This window comes from Macaca nemestrina, chromosome 6 (genome assembly GCF_043159975.1).
Source record: "Macaca nemestrina isolate mMacNem1 chromosome 6, mMacNem.hap1, whole genome shotgun sequence".
Taxonomy (NCBI): Eukaryota; Metazoa; Chordata; class Mammalia; order Primates; family Cercopithecidae; genus Macaca; species Macaca nemestrina.
Window position 1 is genome coordinate 171,706,743 of NC_092130.1, and position 20,798 is coordinate 171,727,540.

The window sequence follows — 20,798 nt, forward strand, 5'->3', positions numbered from 1 at the left end:
CTCATTGGCAGGAAAATCCAGTTAAGATATAAATGTCAAGAGGCCACGATTTCTGGATTGAGGTTTTTTCTATAATTTTAATACAATCTTACCACATCTTAAATACCACAGATACCTGGCTTTCCTTGAAGGTCACTCATGGCCCACAGTCATGTCCTGATTTCTTCCAGGTGATGTTCTTTCCAGAAAGCCCCCTCCCTGTTCCTCTGGTCTGAGATGGCAGCTTAGGGATGTGGCTGAAATTCAAGCACTAGGGAGGGAAGTAAAGACAAGACAAAATTGGTCAATTAGTACAGAAATGTAAGTGATCTTTCATAGTTCCGAACAGAAGTGAGGTGAATCAGGAAATGGATGGCGTTTTTCAAGTCACATGAATCAGCGCCCCAGAATTCATCATTTTCACCAAGTGTTTTGTTGGTTTCCTCATTCTTTCACATTGTGTGCATGGCTCACCTAAAACAGTTTGGGGAAAGCTGTATTTTATTTTGAAAAGAAGAGAACTAAATATTTTTGTTTGTTTGTTTAAAAATGATCATCCTTAGTTTTATGTGATGAGAAGCAGCGTAATTCAGAGAGCTTTCTAGCAAGTAAGACCTTTACAAAGAAAAAAAAAAGAAAAATTTTGTTTAGAAAAAAGAAATACTTGTATATACTTCAAAATGACTTTGTTTATGGAAAGCCTGCTTATATGTTGGGGGCTGGGTGAGTATTTTACACAGATTACTGTCTTTCTCCTTTCAAGCAGACAACTGACATCCCCCTGCCAGGCTGGTGTGTCTAAGCTCCTGGTGAAGAGACTGTAGCTGAGAAAAGGTAAAGAACTTTCCCCATGTTGGCCGGGTGTGGTGGCTCACGCCTGTAATCCCAGCACTCTGGGAGGCCGAGGCGGGCAGGTCACGAGGTCAGGAGATCCAGACCATCCTGGCCAACCTGGTGAAACCCTGTCTCTACTAAAAATACAAAAAAAAAAAAAAAAAAAAAAAAAAGCCCGGAGTGGTGGCGGGTGCCTGTAGTCCCAGCTATTCAGGAGGCTGAGGCAGGAGAATGGCGTGAACCCGGGAGGCGGAGCTTGCAGTGAGCCGAGATCGCGCCACTGCACTCCAGTCTGGGCGACAGAGCAAGACTCCGTCTCAAAAAAATAAATAAATAAAAAGAACTTTCCCCAGGTTAAAACTCAAAATTACATCCTCAATTTAGATCCATTTCACTTTAAACAAAGGATGCACTCTAAATTATAATTTGGTTTATTTACCTGCTTATTAGCAATTATTTTGTAATTATCACTAAAATATACATCTTTTAACAGAGCATTGGTGCAGCGTGTAAACAGCAAAACTGAATTCAACTCTCCCCCTGCATACACACAAAATTACAGAATTTATCCAGTTAAGTGTTATGTTATCAGACCTACTGGGTTATGCTGTAGAAAGCTATCTTCTTCCCACTGCTTAGCTCTATATGCCAAGAATTTTTTCTTTTTCTTTTTCTTTTAAAGTATTAACTGCAATGTTCAGAGGCAAGAAGAGGATTAGCTGAATACATTGGGTTCTAATTTCTGTCTCCTTCACCCTGGCCACATAGGCTCCACAGGTCCATGCAAAGGCTGCAGAATCCAAGCAGAAGGCAGCTTCCTCCCTACATCTTCCCCTCTAGAAGCAGCCAGGCAAGACCTTGGCCTGCCTCTGCCTCACAGGGAGGCTCCTAGGCCTCTGTGCCACGTAGGCAAGAGAATCGGAATGTCTGGAATGGAACTAGTGTCCTAAGTGCCAAGCAAGGGAAGGGAGAACGGTTAAGCTTTTTGTTCAGGTCCCCAGGAGCCTGCAGCTGCCACATAGCAGGCCAGGAGCCCCCGCCACAACCCAGGGAGAAATGCTTGCCAAGGAGGCCTGCCGGCTACTGACACTTCCTCCCAGAGGCCTTAAAGGAAATCCCAGTAAGGGCTGAGTACCCAAGACAGCCAGATCACACGTGCCAGAAACTGAGCATTTGGGGATGGGCTGGGCTTTCATAGAAACCTTCGGAACTGCTTTCACTTAACTCTTTTATTAAAAAAAAAAGTTCTAGAAAATAGACACATCGATGGCAATTTGTATTTCCATTGTCCTCTCAGGTCTGCATGGCTACTGTGCGAGAGCTATGACACCCTGCAGCCTGCAACAGCTTCTTTGTTTTATTGATGAGCTCAGTGGAACCCTTATGGACGCGCTGGACCATGCCCAGGACCAGCGAGGCCCATCCATAACCCACCACCGGCTGGAAGGGCGCTGGTGTGAACACGGGTCCTTACCGGGTCCCTACCTCACTGCGGTTAGGAGAGGGCAATTCACGCGTTTCTTCATGCAGGGACCTTCAAGCCTCCCTCTGAGGTGCAGATGGAGAAAAAAGGGCCCAGAGATACTGTCCCGTACCCCCATCCAGCGGGAAAGGGCCACTCAAGGCCAGTCAGGACTCCGCACCCAAGTTTTATACCTTATACTCCTATAACTTTACCATTTGCTCTTTTCGCGAGGCTGACAACCTCCCTCTCTCCCCCACCGCCTGCTTCAGAAGCTGAAAACCTGCAACAAAGTATCCAGTTATACACGTCTTCAAAGGTACTTTACTCGCTTTCCAACTAGAAACTTTTCACCTGAGTACTTAGTAAGGCCCAAAGATCCTGCAAAAGTGCAACAGGGAATATTCGGCTCAGAATTGGACGAATGACTTTGACCATACGGGACTTCTCTCTTAACGCTCAGCGTGGCTACCTGGGGACCCCTCCACCTGCCTCCTTGATTCGTCAGATTTGTTCATTTCCTGGACTTCAACCTTCTGAAATCGACCCAAACTAGCCGGGAGGCTCACCCCCAAAGGGCTCCTCCAAGAACCCGCAACGACTGACTCTCTCGTCTTCTTTAAGGAGTTTCACTCTCAGAACGGATGAGGGTGTCACACAGAAAGAACAAAATCACAAAGTTCGAGTTCCGGAGGACCAGACGGCCCCTGCCCCCCAAACCCAGGGCCAGATTCAGCCGAGGGAAGAGCACGTACCTGGAGCCGAGGCCGGCAGAGCGGCATCGCCACGTCTCAGGTCTCGGCCGGCGCCCCGCTCCGGGGTGCAGCCACGTCTGAGGCGGGACAGCGGGCGGGGGAGCCGCAGAGGGACCCAGTGAGACGGGGAAGGGAGCCCCCAAAAGTCAGCGCTCGGCCGCACTCGCACTGGGGAAGCAGGAATGGAACTCTGGGGTGCAGCGGGGCTCCCGGGAGCGAAGGTGGGGGTCCCGTACCGGGAAGGGGCGGGGCTCAGGGAGGTCAGGCGCGGGTGCGGCGCTGGAGTTTCACCCCGGCAGGGAGGAGGAGGAGGCGCGGCGGCGGGGGCGGGGCGGGGCGGGGGCGGGGCGGGGCGGGGCGGGGGCGGGCCCAGGAGGCCCCGCGCTCCCCGCCCCGCGCTCTCCGCGCCCGCTAGCCCCGCGCGGATCTACTCGCCGGGAAGGCGGCGCCGGTGGCGGCTGCTCTCGCTGCGCCCGCTCCCGAGCGCTGCTTTCCCGCCGCGGGTGGGCTTCGGAGCCCCTGGCCCGCTGCAGCCCCGGCCCTCCACCTTCCCTTTGCAGGGGAGGCCCGGCCAGTGTGACTTATCCCGGGGCGCTCCCCTCTCCCACCCGCGACTGCCCTGCGGAGCTGTCTCAGAAACCCAACTTTGCCACTTCGCGGGTCGTCTCTGCTGGGCGCGAACCTGCCCACCCACCGGTTGGCTACGCGCTCGGGGACTGTTCTCGTGGCCCCCAAGCGGGTGCCCCCATTCTGGAGCGCAGCGAGTAGGGGGCGGCTGCAGCTGCTGCTTCCACTTCCCTAGCCAGGTGCTGAAGAGGATCCTCGGAGCCGCTCTGGCCCCAGGCACTGGATGACTGGCACCAGCGCGCCCCGCACCTGGTGAGCGACCCCCGCCCGATCCCTGCGTGGCCTTGGCCGGAGCCCCTGACCGCGCCGCGCCGCGCCGCTGGCCGGTACCGGGAGACTGCAGCCGTCGGCTGGTGGGTGGTGCCGATCTCGGGTGGGATCCATCAGCAAGCACCTGGGCGGGGGTTCCGCGTACAGGATTAGGACCACCGTCAGTCCGGGGGCGCCCACAGTTGAGCTAGTGCACGGGTTGGAAGTTTGTGTACCCGCCTGTGCCGAGGTCTGAGCATGGAGAGGTAAGGAGCCGGAGCGTCGCGGTGGGCGAGACGTGACCCCTGCCCAACACCCGGAAAGGTGCGCACACTGGTCTGTGTCCGCACCCGCGCGCCTCCAGGCTCCCACTGCCGGGAGCTGGGGGCAGGGGACACGGAGGTCGGGACTTGGCGGTCCGCGAGCCGCTACCTCGCAGCCTCGCCGGCTTGGGCAGGTTTTCCTGCTTTCCTTACAGGGGAACCGGGAGGCGGTGGGACTTGGGCTCAACTCCGCCAAGCGCCTTGGTTAATGAAAGATACTAAGGCGGGGTGCAGAGGCCTGGGGAACCACCAGCCAGGTGGGCTGCTGCTAGGCAAGCGCCTTTCCCCAGGTATCCCTCCGCTGCTCCACGGATTTTTACAAACCCTGGCTCAGGGTTTTGGGCCCCAGAGGGAACGGTTTTTCCCAAGATGTGCGTGGGAACAGTCGTGGAGGAGTGATTCCCGCGGCTCGCTCCCCGCGGCGCCCGGTGCCTGGCTTGGCGTGGTCACATCCTGGTTCCCTGGGCTTTGGCGGGAAGCGCCTTCACCTCCTAGCCCTTTGCTTGCTTTGTACCTGGACGCCGCGGCCAGAGTTGGGATTTAACTTTCCTGCGCCTGCGGCGTCCTCGGGATTCCCGGCAGGGGGCGCTGCGAGCGAGCGCTCTGAGGACCAGGCGCCACAGGCAGTTGCTGGGTCCTGGGCGAGTGGGCGGGAGTCCCAGGCAACAAACAGCAGAACCAGGCAGATCTTGTAGTAATTTCATTTTGGGGGCCGGGGGTTGGGGGAGCTGATCCGGTGGCTATAGAGAGCTGTCAGCCTTGCTAGAAGAGGGGACAGGAAAGGTGGCGGCCAGACCTAAGTGCTCTAACTAGAAAGGTCTCTTCCAGAGAAGAAGATCCCTGTAAACTCTTCCTTGTCTGGACATCTGTCTTCCTTGTGACTGTTGCATTTACTCAGAAAGAAATCGAAATTGAGGGAAGATAGCGTGAGCTTTGTTTCATACCGTTCTGCTTTTTAGGGTTACTTTAGTTAACACATCAGGAGTCACAAATGATTGTTCTAGTTCGTTTTGAAGAAAGACAAGTTTTACGTCTAGCTTACCCAGAAGAGCTCTATCCTAATGGCTGAGTTTGGAATCAGCAGATATGTTATTAATTATAGAGGTAGTCTGTTCATAAGGAGACAGAAACACAAAACCAGACTTTAATAAGAAATATTTTTCAATACCTAATTAGGATTGCTAAATTTGTTGCTAATTAATGCCAGTTTCATTATTTTAGAGAGTGTAATGTTTATCCTGACCACTTTATACAGTTTCAGTTAAGGCGGATAATACCTTTAAGTTATGTATAACTGAAATAACTTTCTTGTCTGTGCCTGTATTTACACCAAAAGAAACATGGATTTTTTTCCCTTCCAAAAGATTTCTTTTTCTATGTTTGTTTTTCATGAAAAAACAGCCCTAAGTGTAATTGTTTGGTTCACTTGAAACACAGATGTTTTTTTCCTTGAGTTTCTTTCTTTTAAAAACTTTGGTTATAGAAGCTTGCTCATCCACATTGCTCCGTGAGGTCACGCTAAGCATTTGTATACACATTGAAGCGTGGGGGTGACAAACTGACATCTATTTTTATGTGCTTTTAGCCAATATGTACTTTTATTAACAGGGAGAAGACAGATGATGCTAATCATTTGATGTCTTTTGTGAATTGCACTAACTCATTTGGTTGTTGTAATGTCAAACAGCTGCGAGATCCCTGCTGAGAGCAAAGGCTTTGGTCTCCTGGGTGGTAAAGCTTGTCTCTGTCCAAAAGAAATTTTTGAGATGTTCAGAATTTGGTTAAAATAAGCCTGTGTTCTTCACTGCCGTTTCCCTTTACAATGATTTCATCACGTGTCTTGCGAGAATGAAACACAGAAACTTACAGCACCGAGGCTGTTAAAACGTATTGACCACGAGACCAAAATAAATACAAACACATTTATCCAAACTTCTGCATAAATTTTAGAGAGTCAGGTGCCTTCTGAAGCCCCATCCGTGGATTTGCAGTAAGAAATTTAGTTCCAGAGTCATGTTAGCCTCTTGCTGAAGGACAAATGTTACAACCAACAAGCCTTTCTCTGTGCTGTGTGCTAGGGGCCCAAAATAACAGATGCCAGCTCTTTGGGGACGATGTCAGATGCTCCTGATGTTAGAGAGAGCTGCGTATCTGAATCGTGACACAGTTTTACTTAACTTGGTGATGAGTTTGAAGAGTTTCCAATGATTTCTTTTTTGGTCATAAAGTCATTGAAACTGAGTCTTTTCTTTTGATACAGGAAGATGTGGAGGAGGGGCAGAAAACCTTTGCTAAATGTCCAGCCAAAAGTATAAAGGCATTGTATTATGTAGACAAGTAATCATGAACTCTACAATTAACTAACATCAAAAACTCATCCCAATGAAGAGGTTTGAGTTACAAAGCAGATGGTGTGCAAGACAGAACAAATGAGTTTATAATATATCCCAGTCAAGGAATCCATTTTCATAGTAGTATATGTACAACTATTTGAGTATAGCAGCCCTACATCCTGCAATAAATCCTCCATAATTCTTGATTCTAAAATTATACCAATTTTGTATTTTAAACTGTTTCTGCAATTGTTGCTATAGTTACCCAGACAAATTGCTTGGGGTATAATTATACCAAGGTGACAAGTTTTTATGTGTTAAATAATATTTAAAATGTAAATTATGGTGTCTAACAAATTGAGTTACAACTCAGTACAAAGTGTCTAAAGTGAAACCTTGTACGTTTCTGCTCACCTGCATCTACTTGCAAATTTATATCAAGAAAGTTAATTGTTTTCTTGAATCATAAAATGAACATCTATAAGTACTTTCAGTTGTCTTGAGTACAGTTGACAACATAGATAATTTCACATATGTTCTCAGCAACTTTTTAAAATTGAGATGCAGAAATTTGGTTGAAAATTAGGTTTTTATCACTCTGCTGCCCTGCAGAGATGATCTGTTATAGATAGGGGGCAATCTCCTGTTTCCAATTCCTGTATAGATTGGGAGCAACTTGGGGATAAATTCAGCGGGTGAGATGTGGTTGCTGGGAAGCACTTTGGAGAAACAGATGTGGGTATGCTTGGTAAATATACAGCATATTTTTCAGATGAACTTTTAAAGAATTGGTTATCCAGATATACAAAATCAATTTCTGATAGGGAGAAAAGAAAAAGCAAAATTAAAGTAAGCTAGAATAGACATAGACAAACTTTTCAATATAAATGAGACTACTCAAAACTTGCTTTGATTAAAAATTGAAGCCAAATAGAACAAAACAAATGAAAACTTGATCCAAGAGAAGGTATTGGATAATAGGTAATTTATTTCAACATACGATTATTGACACAATCTTTGCCAACTAAAAGACTGTATAGCTAAGAAAACCTGGCTGTCCATTTCACAGAGTATTTTGAAGCCAGGCAACTTCAAAAACAAGTCATATTTCACCTTGTGCGTGAAATGTAAAAAAAAAAAAAAAAAGGGTAACCCAACAGTGGGCTCAAGAACACAGAAAATTTTCCCAAAGGAATTGCTGTTGTCATCTTCTTTCTTCTCCTTCTTTTTTGGTCCAAGATTAATGGTGGTTTGACAAGAGCAAAGACAAGCACACTTTATTTCCCTTTCCTACATTTTAAAATGTACTGACATAGTATTGTTGTATTTGGAAAAAATAAAATCATTCTATTTTTAAACTCTTTTTTTCCTTATTGGTTTCCTAGAATTGGTTTCCTGATTACCACTTGAGAAAAAAAAAACTATTTTAAAAGAATAATTTTTTTAGAGGATGAATTTCTTTTGTTATCGAAAGGTCATGAGCCCACTAATCTTTTATCTTCCCATCGTCCACCCATTATTTGTCACTGAATTTCTGTAGAATTGGCTAACCTAGGGTTCATGTAGAATAATGAAGGAGTATACATAGGAAAAATGTTATTTTATGTTACATTTTTATGTACAATTGAGTAAATCATACTACTGCAATAGGTAATTCAATGACAGATATGTATGATAAATAACCAGTAGAGTGATTCTATCAGAAGCCAACTCTATTGGAGAAAAAATGCTGTATTTGCTGAGATGTGAAATTAAATAAGTTATAGGCGAGTGACAATCAGGATAGCACAAGGACAAATTGTTCACAGAAAATCGAGCCTCTTTCAATCAGTTCAAATCCACCCAATGTTTGGCAACGATGTATGATGTACCCATGGAAAGAAAAACAGTGTCAAGGAAAGCAACTAAGAAAAAAAAATTGCTAAGCAGTTTCCTGTGATCTGTCTGCAAAATCATAAAACCGAAACTTCTATTCTCCTGAATCACAGGAGAGATGGCATTCCTCGCAAACCGACTTCAAAGAACATTCCACACAGAGAGCTTTTCTTCCTGTAAAAACAAAACAAAACAACAAAACAAAACTGGAGATGTGACACATCTTGCAGAAGGCCCCCAAAGCTGTTCTGAGCCAGCTACCAAGGCAGCTGACTCCTGCCGGTGCCCCCAGACCTGCTGTGGAAAGAGAACATGTCGGAGGCCAGGGACATTTGTGGTTAGGCATCCTGTAACCAAATGGATTTTAGAATCACAGCTGGCTTCTGTGACTCCTTTTACAGGACTGAGATTTAGGTTTGTTGTAAAACTACTGATTTTCTTTCTTTTTTTTTTTTTTCTTTGTTTGGAGACAGAGTCTTGCTCTGTCACCCTGGCTGGGGTGCAGTCGCATGATCTCGGCTCACTGCAACCTCTACCTCCTAGGTTTAAGCAATCCTTATGCCTCATCCTCCCGAGTAGCTGGGATTACAGGTATGTGTCACCACACCTGACTAATTTTTTATATTTTTGGTAGAAACTCCTGACCTCGAGTGATCCACCCTCCTTGGCCTCCCAAAATGCTGGGATTACAGGCGTGAGCCACCGTGCCCGGCCTGATTTTCAGGTTAAGAACACTGTTTGTAAGTGGCGGCATAAAGGAAAAATAATTGCTCAGGATGCTAAACAACTTTGTGTAGCAGATATTATAATGAAGCCATTGTTCATATGGGTTGACAAGTGAATATAAACTAAGTATGTTTGTCATATAAATTCCTAACTCTGGACTTGACTTTAGAAGAAAGTTAGTATTGTAGGAGAGCTGGGTGGAATGATGAGCAGAAGCCCATGGTTTAATAAAGATGCTTGCCTGACTGGGCAGGGCCGTGGGAGAAGCCTCCTCGTTGAATTAGGTACTCGCTGGCAGTGGGGGATCCTGAGGGGACGACTCTCCTGCTATGCCGGAGAGATGCCAGCAGTGGACGGATTCATGGCCAGAGAATGGGTGGTGTGGGTGGGACTGGTTGACAGAGTGTAACTGTACCTTTGTGACTCATGGAATTGGGCAAAAGCTCTGTGAGGACCCTGAACACAGCGGTTGGACCATCCAGATGGCCTTGAAGATGACCAACGGCCAGGGGTGGGTCAGAATCCCACATCCGTGTCAGCTCGATGGCTGCTCACCGAACCCTGTCTTCAAGATGAGGAAAAGCGGAGGTGAAGACAGTGAGGAGGGAGGATTTCTCTTCAAGAATGGCCAGCAATATGCTCGATTACAAAGGAAGGGCCTCAAAATGGTCATTCAGAACACACTGCGTGAACAAGGATCTGGAGAACCATCTGAGGGAAGAAGACAGATGCCCGGGAATTTGCATGCAGTGACAGACCATGCCTGCTAAGTCAGGGTCTGCAGCTTCTCGCATTGGTGCTGCTCGCCTTCAGATGGGTCTGTGTGCCTGAGACCTGCTGTGGGGGTGGAATCTTCAGTTGCAGGAGGGATATGCACCCGAGGCTGGGAACTAGGGAGAGTCCTGTGTGATCCTGGCTCTGGGACCAGTCTTCACTGCTGCCACAGTCCCTCCTTTCTGCCTCCAGCCCCATCCACCTTGTGGCTAGCCTCCTGGCCTTTGCCTGTCCTCTCCTACTTGGAATGCTTTCTGACCACTTTCCCAGAAGGCTCACTGCTACCAAGTCCTGCTGCCTTGAGATCTTTGTTCAAGCATCCCCCCTTCAGAAAGGTGCTCCAAATAGCATGGAAAATACCCCTGCCCCCCATTTTCTCTCTTCCTTTAGACTCTTCTTTTTCTCTCCGTATCTTTTTTTTTTTTTTTGAGACGGAGTCTCGCTCTGTTGCCCAGACTGGAGTGCAGTGGTGTGATCTCAGCTCACTGCAACCTCCACCTCCTGGGTTCACGCCATTCTCCTGCCTCAGCCTCCCGAGTAGCTGGGACTACAGGCGCCCACCACCATGCCTGGCTAATTGTGTGTGTGTTTTTTTTTTTTTTTTGTATTTTTAGTAGAGATGGGGTTTCACCATGTTAGCCAGGATGGTCTCGATCTCCTGACTCGTGATCCGCCCGCCTTGGCCTCCCGAAGTGCTGGGATTACAGGCGTGAGCCACTGCGCCCAGCCTTCTCTCCATATCATTTTGCACAACTCCACACACTGCCTTTATTTCTTAAAGTCTTTCACAGATACAGAATGTCAGCTTAGGAGACCATGAGACTGTTTTGTTCATTAGCTGTGTTGTCAATGGTGCCTAGAACAGTGCCTGGCATGCAGAAGGCTCTCGGGCCATCTTGGGTGAGTGACTGAATCAACAAATACCCTTAGATACTATTGTATATAGTATCAACTGCAATAGAGTCTACTGAGAGAAAGAACTAAGGCTTAAACAAGACTTTTGGGGGCTCACTGTGAACTCTAAAACTACTTATATTCTTTATTTGGAGAAAAATGTTCCAAATGCCTCCAAACTGATTTATTAGCGCAGTCTTGAAATACAAATGTCTTTGTAAACTGGCAGGTGCAAGGGTGGGACAGGGACTGCATGTTTCCTATTTCCTAATACACGACGATTTGCACAGTAAGTTAGTACTTGTTAAATGAATTGATGACCTTGCATGACATGGAGATTAGCATAAATATAATTTATGTGTACAGATTGAATATTCCTAGTCAAAAAATCGCAATTCCACAATGCTTCAAAATCTGAAACTTTCTGAGCACCAACGTGACCCTAAAAATGCTGATATATATAAGGCAAATATTCCAAAATCTGAGAAAAATCCCAAATCTGAAATACTTCCGGTCCCAAGCTTTTTGGGTAAGGGATACTTAACCTGTATTAAAACATAGAAAAATTGAAATTCAGGGATGTTCTTATTTAAAACAGCACCCTCCCCTCCAAGCACACAAATTCCGGGGAACATATTGGATCCTTATTACATATGTTTACATATTACAGAGATTTTAGACATCCTAGAATATTTTTAAAATATGGCAGGCTTTTTATTATAATTCCGAGATCAGGCTAATAAGCCTAGTCATGTAGTTGGATTTATAGATTTAATAAGTTAAAACAGAAGAATGGGTAAACAAAATGTGGTCTGTCCCTACAATGGGCTACTATTCAGCAATAAAACAAATGAACTCTTGATATATGCTGCAATATGTGTGAACCTCAAAACCTTACGCCAAGTGAAGGAAGCCGGTTACTGAAGACCACACACCATGTATTTCCATTTATAGAGATGCCCAGAAAAGGCAAACCCATAAAGATGGCAGGCAGGTTAGCGGTTGCCTGGGGCTAGCAGTGGGAACTGGGCGTGACAGCAGATGGGCAGCCCAGGCCTTTTGGGCCTGATAGAAATGGTAAGAAATTGGATTGTGGAGATTGTCGTACAACTCTGTACATGTACTAAAAATCATTAAATTGTACACTTACAATGAGTACATTTTACGGCATGTAACATATACCTCAATAAAACTAGTTTTAAAAAAAATTCTGGACATCATCCCTAAAATTAGAGTCAATTAAACTGCCAGTGGCCTAAATACGAGTCCTGCTGTGTCTACTGGGAAAGGCATTCTGTGTTTCCATTACTTTTACAAAGCTTAGCGCCAGGGCTAGTGGGTGCTGGGATGAGCACATTTCTTTTGATACGGAGGCACTTTCTTCCTGGGAAGTCTATCTGAGCTGTGATCTCTATTATGAAAACAAGCAAACTTAGGTTGTTTCCGGGTGAGACAATATAACCAGATTAAATCAGTTAAACTCATCAGCCAGCCTTGCTGCTGAATGTTGGGTGTACCCCAATTCCCAGTCGTTGTTTAGAGGATACCCCTCTGCCCATTTTATCATTTCATGTGCATAGCTCAGCGGGAACATCTTTGACAACACAGAATCTTGTGGTCTCATTAGAGCTACAGAGTCTGGGACTCCTAGCATCATTCTGTTCAACAAACGAGGTTGCTGTCCTTTGATGGGGGAGAAGCTCCCAATGCCTGCTTTGTGTCCTTGTACACTCTCTTAGCAAGACCTTCGCTTCAGCTGGAGAGGCAGGTAACTTCTGACATCCAGAACCAGTGGCAGAATGCAGATTTTTAAATGCCCAGAGCCTAAGTATTTAAAGATGAGTGTTTCCGCCCCCGCCCCCCAACCTTAGAAAGAGAAGAATCAAATAATTGCTTCTAGCTCTTCTGATTCTGCTTTGGCACATTTTGCAGTTAAAATGCAAAGCTGAATGTAGGTTTTGGGTAGAGATACATACAAATTGCCTCTCATTTCCTTGCTCTTCCACTGTTTTCTCTGGGTAGAAGTGAGTGTCTTTAGCTCTCCCACCTTGTTTACTGCACCTTCCATCTGTTTAGTGTGTTAAAATCCTCTCTGCCTCCTGCCACAGGCTTCCTCAGTTCTCTTGTGGGCACCTTGCTTTCCCCACACCAGTTGGTTTCCACATAGTGGCTTTCCGTGGGAGTGTTTACTTTGGCACAGGTGGTCCACGGTCCAGATACATCCAGCATGGCTTTTGGGATGTGGTCCAGGTTAGCTGGCCTTTAGCACTCATATGCATTTCTCCATTGGTAATAGAGTATTTTTTTATCCAGTCCTGTGATGCTTCAGGTCAGCATTTTCATAGCTCCTAATTTCTTCAGTCTTTCTAGTTACTTCTTCCCAAAAATGGAGAGCAACAGTGTTTTAAGTCCTAGTGCAATAGCTTGATTTACCGTTTGCCAGGGTCATTTCTGACCAGCTCACTTTGAACTTGCCTCTTCCCAAACATGAAGCCTAGCTCACAAGCAAATTAAGAGTAACATTTACAGAACGACCATGTTTTTCTATTACCAATCCTAAATTATTACCCTTCATCAGCGGTACAGAGTTATTTATGAGGATGCACTAATAGTTCCTTCCGCTGATTAGATGGCAGTGGGGTGGGTGACATTTTCATCTTTCATACCACTTTTGATGGTTTTGGTTAGTCGATAAAATACTGTTTAGGTAGGTACTTTTTGTGGTTTGGTTTTGTTTTCTTTCATTTTCAACAAGCTAATGTTCTCTAGATTTCCAGGATAATTAATTAGCCATTCAGTTAAACAGACTGGCTGGTTACAAGATTGGAAAAATGTCTGTGTTAGCAGGGCAGATATTTAGTTTTGAAACAGAAGGATTAAGAAAGCAAGGGCATTTTCTCTTGTTTTAAAATCTCCTTTAATCATAGATTTGTATTGGTTCTGGTAGCTTCAGTTGATCATAATTAAAGCAGCTAATAGTGTTATGTACAGAATTATGTGAAGACATTGTCCTAAGTGGATAAAATGTATTAGACCATTTTTAAAAAATGATTTCTACTTTTTCTAAGCATTTTCTTTTCTGAAAAGCATCCAAATGTTAGCCTCCAATATTGATTTTGGACACTCTAAGATGTATGGGATTTTAACTTTATTCTGGCAGGCGAGAAGCTAGGGAAGGGCCTCGAATGTTCACTTCACAGCCTGGCAGGGTGCCCATGTCCAATGCCTCGTGTCTGCAGCACCTCCTGTCCTCCTGTCACTGTTCTGAAGTTTAAAATCAGAATATCTTTGCCAGTGTGTCAGTGAAGAGAAACCTTACTGAAGCTTGAGCCTAGGAGTTAAAGATAGACATTGCATTTAAGTGTAATATTTCCAGGCTGTAAATATAAAAGAAAAATGGTGTTTTACAGAGCAGGGGTCCATTGTCAGATATTATTGAGCCTTTGCCCAGGACACGGTGTCTGGATGATCTAAACTGGAAAGGGGAATCCTGGACTGCAGTTTCCTGTCTTTTGTTTGTTTGTTTCTTTGTTTTGTTTTCAGACGGAGTCTTGCTCTGTTGCCCAGGCTGGAGTGCAGTGGTGTGATCTCGGCTCACTGTAACCTCTGCCTCCCGGGTTCAAGTGATTCTTCTGCCTCAGCCTCCCAAGTAGTTGGGACTACAAGCATGCACCATCATGCCTAGCTAATTTTTGTATTTTTAGTAGAGACAGTGTTTCACCATGTCGGTCAGGCTGGTCTCGAACTCCTGAGCTCAAGTGATCCACCCACCTTGGCCTCCCAAAGTGCTGGGATTACAGGCATCAGCCACTGTGCCCGGCCTCCTGTCTTCTTGCACAGGGCTGCTCTTCAGATACCCTTTAGTGACTTTCCCCCATCTATCAGAGGAATTTTCCTTTCCCCCCTCCTTATCATTGTCCTCCTCTGGTTAATTTCTCTGCTAAACCAAAATAATTTTAATTATTATGCTCCTTGTTCACCAGAAAGTTTTGAGCCAAGCCGTCCTCCCCCAAACCCATGTCAAAGTGGGTGCACCAGGTTTTGTGCCCTGTATCTGATATTATCAGGTATCTCTAAGCATCTGGCTGCTCTGCTGTGGGATTCAGCCTGCTGCTGCTATGATGGGAGCAGGAACACACGTCCTTTTTCTCCTAGTCTTGTTCCTGGGTGATTTCATGTTGGCGCCTACAGATGGGACCACATCTAAGTCAGTTCTGAGTATGACAGGCATGTATGGCTATTCAGTTACATCCCGACGTCTGCGTCACATTGGATGGTGCTCTCGAGCTTGGGAAGAGCCAGCATCTGCCCATGGGGTAACTCTCTCCTGGCTTGCCGCACGGCAGTAGAGATTCCCTCCCTTCTTCAGTCCTGGTTCCTGGTGGGAAAAATCTGGAGTCTCTTAAAGATTTAAGAGACTCTTAAAGCCCCCCTTAAAGGCCCCCCTCTTCTCCACCGCTGAAGCACTCTCGCTTCCTTCGCCTCCTTACACCTCAAAGGTGGTGCTGAGCAAGTGGGAAGACCTGAACCCAATCCAGGTGTTTGAGTTGAAAGTATTCTCACTCTGCCGATCCACTCCTCCCCTACATTTTTTTTAACAATGCATACTTTAAACTAGTATTTTTTCTAAAGCTTTCTTCACCTAAGAATGTCACACTGAATGTCTATTGTGCAGCAGTCATGGGTAGGTTGGGAGGGTGGAGGTGAGAGTTGGGAAGGAGGGGCCCCATATAGAGAGAGCATCTCAGCGCGTCCAGGCAGCACATCTTGGCTGTTGCAGCTTTCCACGCTGACTCCGAAAGTCAGGCCTGGAGCCAAATTTACTTTCCGTCTGCCAGCAGTGATGGAATTCCTAGGTTCTATCACCAGCTTGCGAAAAGAAATCATTCAGGAAACTGCAAGCTGGCAAGTAAGAATCGCAAAGATTCATTCACTTGAAAGCTTACGCCTGCGAATGTTATTTAACTTTGAACAGTGTTTCCAGGCCCACCTGCAGAGTTTCCCGCTCCCTGAGGTTTGTCTTGGTGCAGAGGAAAGCCCTTAAGTATTCCCAGCCAGGATCTTCAGGATGAAGCTGGGAGGTGGGAAGAGCAGAAGGGCTTTCCCGGGGCTCACACCTCATTCAGTCTTGACCCAAGGCTTTGTGCAGTCAGGTTCCTCTCTAGAACTTCAAGGAGTCAATGTAGGTGCTTGGACTTTAGTTCCTGAAGTCATACACAAGTCAGGACAAGAGTCAGGCTTCACTGTGGTCATGTGCCCTGTCCATTGAAATCTTGAAAGACATTTTTAAAGGGAGTATCTATTGAGGAATTGTCTATTGAGGTAGGCTGAAGGAAATCAATATTTTGAACTCGGACTATGGCTAGAGGAGAAGACTGACTTGCCCCATGTAAACCCCAAATAAAATTCTAAACAACCCCCGCCCCATGCTGCCCACGCCATTGCCACTGCTGTGCCTGCAGAGTAGCCATTCTTCTATTTTCTTTGCTTTTAATAAACTTGCTTTCACTTTATGGACTCACCTTGAATTCTTTCTTGCACGAGGTCTAAGAACTCTCTCTTGGGGTCTGGATCGGGACCGCTTCCTGGTACCACAGTGTCCCATGAGGATGCAACACTGGCTGGCCTGCTCCTCAGAGTGGGCTCCATCGTGGCCCTTCGTAAGTCCTGGCTGCAAGATCACACCCAGGGATCTGTAATCAAGAGTCCTTTTAATTAGTGGTAGTCACACACGGACCTCAGTGCAGTTTTGGATTTGTTGCTAAGTGTTTTTCAATGGGCCTTTAATTTGTTGTTGTTTAATTAAAAGTGTATGTTCTCTGCAGAACGGGCTTTTGGGCCCACACTTCCTGCCTTGAGGTTTTTGGAGCTGGCCCTAAGTGGGGAGAATAAGCATCTTGACTGGGGGCATGGCAGAGTCGTCATTAAGAGTGGGGACAGAGGGCGCAATTAGTGAATTACTCATAGTGGGGCCTCCTGTGGGAGGCCCTCAGGGCCCAGTGGCCTTTGTGGATTCTTCTTTAATTGCACTTTTAAGTGGACACACAGTTGGCTACTGGGTTTAATTAAGCCTGCAGGGCTAATATGAACACAAATCAAAAGCAGGTTAGGGAAGGCTGCTTTCTTGAAAGTGTATAGGGTCACTCGCTTTTATCTTTGTTCTTCAGGTGAGTGCTGGTGTATCTTTTTCAACACAGCTGTTGGGGTTGAGTTTGACTTCTGCTGGTTTGCTGTTTTGCTTGATACTTGCAGTGGCCCAAATATGTTGCAGTTTATGTCTGATGTTTTAAAAACCCATGAGGAAGGGGGCCACGGGTTCCAGCTCACTCGATCTTTTGTGTCTTCCCTATGTGTGGGAAGAAAAAGTTTTTGTAGATATATTTATAGAAAAGAATTTGACCTTAGACTTTTCAGAATTGGGAGAAGGCTAAAGGAATTTGTATAAAGACATAATTAGAGGCACATAGGAAACTTCTAAAGTCTGCGTGTTTGAAATGCTTTGCTTTTCTGAGCCATTGGGAGTTTATTAGCTGTTTCCTTTTCCCACATTAACTTTCACGTGATTAATTGGATTTACTTAATTAAATGCTCCATATTTAAGTAGAGTGGAGGCACAGGGAGTATTCTGAAAACAGTATCAGTTGTTCACATTGAATATTTTAGGTGAACATTTTATACCTAAAATATACAATATGGTCTGCTTATACTTGGAGAGAAGACATTGAATTCTATATTTATAATCTTTTACTGTGTGTGTAACCTTTTACACTGAAGTGAAAGGTCTATTTTAAAAATCTTATGGACAACCTCAAAAATTCCGTATCATGAAATTCGACTCCTTTCCTGCATTCCGGAGGAGCAAGCCAATGCTGTAACTAGGAGCACGTCTCTGTTGATGCCACAGTAAGTTGAAATGTTCAGAAGGGTAGCTGGGCTATTTTTAACAAGTTCAAATGTATCCTGTGGTGGAATATTTCCAATGATCCAAAATTAGTGACAGTATCTTGGACACCACAGTATCATGGAAGCAGACGAATTGGCATTTTCAACATCTTCCAATTGTCAGCGTAAATCTAACACTAGGATTGATGGCTTTGGCCAAACAATGCTTCATTCTTTGGAGAAAACAAAAGAATAACCTCTAATTGTGAGCATGGGGGTCGGAAGCTTTGGAATTAGGTGCTTGACAAAGTGAGCACTGCATGAAATTGGGAGCAGTTGCAGGCTGTTAGAAGATGACAGTCTCTTGGTGGAAGGACCGTTAATACCTACCAGGGACATGTTTATTGTATTGGCAGGGAGCATAAAGGAGAACAGCTGAGGTTTTTCCCCCTCACTCTTCTCTTTTGTTTACATGAAAAACAGGGTCAAAGGAGAAGCCTAGTGGAGAAAGGGCTTGGCTATCATGGCAGCCTTTTATCTGTGGAAAATAAAAGGAAGATACAGTTGCCCTCTGTGAAAAGATCTGTGATAACACTTGTCCCCAGTCATTGGAGAGACAAATGACCATCTCTCTTTGAAAGAATTATATTTACATTTCCCCATGTCTAGAGAAATGCCTTTTTATTAAATATACATGCAGGTCGGGCACAGTGGTTCACACCTGTAATCCCAGCACTTTGGGAGGCTGAGGCAGGTGGACCACCTGACGTCAGGAGTTCGAGACCAGGCTGGCCAACATGGCGAAACCCCGTCTCTAATAAAAATACAAAAAAAAAAAAAAAAATTAGCTGGGCATGGTGGCAGGAACCTGCAATCCCAGCTATTTGGGAGGCTGAGGCAAGAGAAATGCTTGAACCCGGGAAGTGGAGGTTGCAGTGAGCTGAGATCACACTATTGTACTCCAGCCTGGGCGACAGAGCAAGACTCTGTCTCAAAAAAAAAAAAAAAAAAAAAAAAAAAAAAAAAAAAAAGTTCATTGATTATTGTTTTTCCCTAAGGTTTTTTGTTCACATGTAAAGTAATCCATAGTTGATAAAAGGATGGGGGGATATTTAATGTCTTTCTTCTGACAAACACTTTCTGTTGTCCTAAACTGATACAGCAGATGGGACAGATTTGAGTCAAAGGGATAGGGATTTGGTGAATTATCGTGCCTTATTCATTGAATATTGACTGCCTCCAGGTTGACAAAAACATTCTATAGATTTCTAAAACCTAGAAGACACAGCTGAGGTTTCCCAGTTTATCTCTTTGTCCACAGGTAGGTCTTTTTCTAAACTTCATAGACAGTCATCTATTATCTTCTTAGAGAGGGGCTTATGATGGGTCCCATTATAACTTGGATCACTTGTTTGCTTTTAGTGTGTCTTGCTCCAGCAAAGATACTAGGGTAAATGGTAGCATTTGGTCTATGATGCAGGAGACTTACTAGAAACTTTCTCTGGGACACACCCTAGGCTCTGCCCTGGGAAGACAGTGTGTAGAGACTCGAGATGGTTTTTGCTCTTTCAGTATCTGTTTTCCAGTTGGGTGTCCCTTGTCCTGGCACGGATACCATTTTTTGCCAGCGTGCCTCAAGGACCGAAACCAATGCTGCAGGTTCAATTCAATCAAACCCTGAGGCTTTCCTAGGAACCTCAGGGCAGAATTGCAGTGACGGCAGGAGGGAGGAAGGGTGGGGTGTGGGACAGCGAGTGACAGAAAGAGTCCTGTGTGTCTGCATGCCCTGATGGAGCTTCCTCACTTGCTGAGGCTGAAGGGAGCTTCCAAGGTACATGCCCATGTGGCACGGACACAGTGTTGGTACTTGCCCGGGGCTCTGAGAGGAGCCTCCAGCTCAGGGTACACAGCCACATCTGTCAGACCACACAAAGCCAGGATATGGGGTCTGCAGATATAGTTCCCTACGAATGTAGGTGGCCTGAAGATCAGAAATGGCCTTAAGAGTGCCTGAGAAAAGATACAACTATTTATAGTCTTCCTTTTCAGGATCATAGAGAAGTTTGGTGCTGGCCACCTCTCTAGGACCTTGCTCTGGGGGCTGTTTCTGGTCAGAGTGCTTGATGCAGAGACCTTCATATCTGATGTGCTCGAGGTCTCACAAGGACTCCCACGCAAGATGCTTCCTGGAGTTTTTTTAGGGACAAAACCCACATTATTCATCTTTGTTGCAAGATGACCTTTTCCAGTGTTGAAAACACTTTGCAGTCAGGATAAGGAAGGGGAGGGCTGACCTTTCTGGGAACGGAAGAGCCTCAGGATGTGAAGAGGGTACTTGGAGCTACAGCAGTCAGGTAACGAAGCTGCTTAGAACTCACTTCCGAGGAGGCTTCCCTGCTGACTGGCGGCACATTCTCGCCTCTCTCCCTCCGATTTCGTAGCTCCTTAGCATGGAGTTGGGGTTTCCTGGAAAGCTCCTTTCCTGGGTGATTCCATTGTGCAGGTCAAGATTCCTTGATTAACCTCTGAGCTCTGGAGAAGGATCTCTCCTCGCTTCTACTGCCCACTATAGATGCATCCTGAGTGCCGCCGAGGTCTGAGCTGAGTGGTCAGAATGCCAAAGAGTATGCATTTCTCAAGATGTGGGCAAATGCAATCGATTAATCATTTCTCTTTACATAAGGGCTTGTGAACCAGAATAATTAACTTCCATTCTGTTTTCTTCCTTTTGTCCTTTTATGTAAACCTGAAAGAGAAGCACCTGGTTTGCGGATATATTTTGGCAAATAACTTTAAAAAGAGAACATTTTATTAATTTTTTTGGTCAGTGTGTTGGTTGAGACTGGAAGAGTTTATAAATTATGTATGTAGTTTCTTTTTGGATGTTTAATTTGGATAAATGTATTTATGCTGTAATTATCCATCAAATTATGTGCAATCTCAAAAGACTACATATAAAAATGTAAATGTCATTACAAGACGGAAATCTCAGAACTCAGCTGATATCACCAGCACCATGTGTAAGCACATTTCTTTTTTCTTTTTAACACATGATCTGTCCCTTCATGGTATAACTCAACACAGC

At 45.4% G+C, this 20,798-nt stretch overlaps 1 protein-coding gene and 1 non-coding gene across 6 annotated transcripts in view; one reads left to right on the forward strand and one right to left on the reverse strand.

The window, feature by feature from the left end:
• Positions 1 to 334: 334 nt before the first annotated feature.
• On the reverse strand, positions 335 to 404 carry LOC112427993 (small nucleolar RNA SNORD123). Its single transcript, XR_003019797.1, has one exon. It is a non-coding gene; the product is annotated as a small nucleolar RNA SNORD123 (small nucleolar RNA).
• Positions 405 to 3,445: 3,041 nt separating this feature from the next.
• The window catches only part of LOC105489489 (semaphorin 5A), a 512,498-nt gene continuing 495,145 nt past the window's right edge, over positions 3,446 to 20,798 (forward strand). The window contains exon 1 of one of the 5 annotated variants that reach the window (XM_011754315.3): positions 3,446 to 3,909. The gene's annotated coding sequence lies outside the window, so the exon portion shown is untranslated. The other 4 variants (XM_011754312.3, XM_011754314.2, XM_071099105.1 and 1 more) reach the window with 4 other exon arrangements.